The sequence below is a fragment of the Lactuca saligna genome, chromosome 7 (genome assembly GCF_052625555.1).
Source record: "Lactuca saligna cultivar CGN05327 chromosome 7, ASM5262555v1, whole genome shotgun sequence".
NCBI lineage: Eukaryota > Viridiplantae > Streptophyta > Magnoliopsida > Asterales > Asteraceae > Lactuca > Lactuca saligna.
In genome coordinates, this window is record NC_136423.1 from 93,352,916 (window position 1) to 93,356,571 (window position 3,656).

The 3,656-nt window shown below is 38.8% G+C and overlaps 1 non-coding gene across 1 annotated transcript; it reads right to left on the minus strand.

Annotated features, from left to right (window-relative positions):
• Positions 1-1,941: 1,941 nt before the first annotated feature.
• On the minus strand, positions 1,942-2,048 carry LOC145007701 (small nucleolar RNA R71). The gene has a single exon (XR_013663073.1). It is a non-coding gene; the product is annotated as a small nucleolar RNA R71 (small nucleolar RNA).
• Between the last annotated feature and the right edge of the window lie 1,608 nt (positions 2,049-3,656).

Genomic DNA, 3,656 nt, shown 5'->3' on the forward strand with positions numbered 1-3,656 from the left:
GAAACCCTTGAAGACCTGAAGAACCCTAACCTTTGATCTTTTAAAGTTTGGAAGCAAATTAGGTTATATTTTCCACTTAATCTTAGGATTGCATTATGTTTAGTTTAATCATATTCGTTTTTGATCCTGCTTTTATTGTAATCATGAGCTAAAACTCGGATGGTTTCTGTTTAGGAAGAACCAAATTACTCCTATGGTTAAATTAATACTTTTGTTGATTGTTTATTGGTGATTTCATTAAATTAAGTTTGTTAAAGAACCTTATGCATTGATTACAACTATTTTCTGTTAATTGGAAGACAATTAAGCTGCATGAACATCTCTTAGTTGTTAACCTCATATGTTTATGTGACTACTTTATCATATGACTAAGAATAATGAACATCAAACTAGAATTAATAAGAGAATGGGTAAATTAATGTGTGAGCTTGTTTGAGAAACCAAAATACAAGAGGTTAATTGAATCACCCACTTGATTAACCAATTACAAATCTTATTTAATCCAAATAATTGAACTAGAGAATTAATTAGTTTAAACAATTGGCCACTGCTTGAATTAATTAATTATCTAAGGGTTAGTATTAGTGAATATGAACCTAACCACTATAGTTGGTAACCAATTACAATTAATATATCACATTACTATAAAAATAACCATAGGAGTGAATTGGTTGGACCTAAACAGGAACTCTTTATCAAAATTTGGTGAATTTTTACTTGTTAGCTTTTAGTTAAATCCTGTGTTAGGTGTTTTGTTTAAGTTTCTAGTATTGTAAAAGTAGAGAAAAACCTTTACTTTTGTTACTTGCTTAGTTAAAATTAGTTATTAGTTTAATTTCCGTTCCCTGAGTTCGACACTCTACTTATCCATCTATACCACTAAAAGACAGGTTCACTGCTTTTGTGTGCTAAATTTATAACATAAAAGTAGGATTAAAACCAGTGCATTTTACACACCTCAAGTTTTTGGCGTCGTTGCCGGGGAACGGTTCCAAAATTAATTTAATTCCTAATTTTATCGATCCTTTGTGTGAGTTTTCTGACACAAAGTTAATTTATTTCAACCAAATAGTTAGTAGTTTAGGTTTTAGAATTTGTTAGAATTTCTTTCTTTAGCTTTGTTTTTTTTTTAATAACAAGCTACTCGCCGAGTGCATTCGCACCTACTCGGCGAGTAGCCTGCTGTTTGACATTTATTTTTCTGTTTAGTTAAGTTGCATTTTTTTTTGTTCTTTTTATGTGTTTATCTTGTTTTATTTCAGGACATTCATGACCAGAGGATCAAACACTCTGCTGGTACCCTTGTTTGAAGACCCGGAATCGGCATTGAGAAAGAACGGAGGCAAGGACGTGGAGAGCTCAAATACACCTAAGAAGTCACCTTTGTCTATCTTGAAGATTGTTTTTGGAAAGAAAAAGAGCAGCAACTCAGGAGCATCCATCGCATCTTTAGCAAGCGAAGACCCGATCAAGGAAGACACCGAGTACGACATCGAGGAGGAAGAAGAACCTACATATGGGCAAGAATCCGATTCCGGCGACGAGTTAGATCTTACCATGGCTAACATTGATGAAATTCCCCTGGGAGAGTGGAAAAAGAGGATCCGCAATGATACCGACCCGGGACTTGTGCAACCCGCAATTCCCGTTACTGCTACTTTCGAACTAAAGGGCCACATACTCGCTCAGCTAAAGGAGATTCCTTTATATGGAAAACACCACGAAGATGCTTACAAGCACTTGGATGAAGTTAATGATGTAGCTTATTACTTTAATGTTCCAAATGTGCGTCGTGAGACCAAGCTACTTCGCCTGCTCCCAGTTACTTTCAAAGGTGCTACAAAAGATTGGCTCAAGTCACTCCCTCCCGGGTCAGTCACCACATGGGCCAAGATGAAAGAAGAATTTATTGATCACTTTTGCCCACCTTCCAAAATAGCCAAGTTGAAAAAGGCCATTGCAAACTTTGAACAACAAGCTGGAGAGTCCCTATATGAAGCTTGGGAGAGGTACAAGAGCCTGTTAAGGAATTGCCCACACCATGACCTTAATATCCAACAAGAAGTCTCCATCTTCTATGATGGAGTCAATGTCACAACCAGGCAGTTACTTGACTTGCAAGGCCCACTCACAAAGAAGCCACACCGGTGATCAAGGAATTGATTGAAGAATTCTCTAAGCATTCTAGAGAATACTATAATCGAAGAAATGATGTTACTAGGGGAGCCGCCTATGCAACTACTAAAGACTTATCAGCGGTCATGGCTATGCTAAAAACCATGGATAGGAGGATGGATAAAATGGATCAAACGATCCATGCTATTCGAGTGGGTTGTGAGAATTGCAATGGGCCTCATCTTACTAGAGACTGCGACTTGGATGAAAATGGCAACAAAAAGGTGCAAGTTTGTTACTTAAGTGGGGACCGATATGATGAAGATTAGCGCAAACCAAAGAAGGAGTGGCTCCCTTATGATGAGTACAAGAAGGCTAAGGAGGAGAAGTACAAGCAAAAGGGAAGGGGTTTTTACCAAAAGGAGGAGCCGGCACAAGAAAGAAACCAAGTTTGGAAGAGATGCTCACCAAATTTGTAGCTGCTTCAGAAAAGAGACATAATGATCATGATGTTGCAATTCAAGAAACAAAAACCATACTTAGAAATCAGCAAGCATCTATCCACAACATTGAAACGCAGCTTGGGCAACTTGCTCAACAAATCAACCAAAGATCACCCGGCGAACTTCCTAGTAAAACTGAAAAGAACCCACGAGGCGCGCACATAAACATAGTCACAAAAAGGAGTGGGAAGATAATTACTCCTCTAGCACCCATTCAGAATGAATCACCCAAAGATTTGCACCAGGAGGACGCAAAAAAAGGGTGCAAAATAAAATTTAGCATGATACAGACACTACTCGTCAAGTCCAGAATATGGACTCGATGAGTCCATTGCAAAATTCGAAAGAACACGTTTCTGAAAAGCCCTTTCAGCCTCCAATGCCATACCCAGCCTGAGTTTAGAGGGAAAAGCAAGAAGAGGAGTACCAGAAGTTTCTGAATCACATCAAAGCTCTGCAAATCAACATACCCTTCATTGAAGCCGTCGCTCAAATGCCAAAATATGCAAAGTTCCTCAAAGAGCTTCTAACAAATAGAAGGAAGATGGAAGAGGTGAAAGAAGTGATTCTTAATGAAAACTGCTCAGCTGCCATGTTAAACAAATTACCAAAGAAGAAAGGTGACACGGGAAGCATGACTTTGCCTTGACAATTTGGCAACTTCGCCACCATCCATGCATTGGCTGATTCGGGAGCAAGTGTAAACTTCATGTCCTACTCATTCTGTAAGAAATTAGATCTCCCGGAACCAAGGCCAATTTGCATGGCAATCCACTTGGCAAACAAGACAGTCACATTTCCAAGAGGAATATGTGAAGACTTATTAGTTAAAGTGGACAAGTTTGTATTTCCTGTAGATTTTATAATCCTAGACATGGAGGCGGATTCTCAAGTCCCGATCATTCTTGGAAGACCCTTCCTCAACACGACAAGTGCTATATTGGACATGAGAGACTCGAAGCTCATTTTACGGGTAGGAGAAGATTCAGTCACCTTCGGGGTTGATCAAGCTATGAAGCATCCGAGGAATAGTGACGA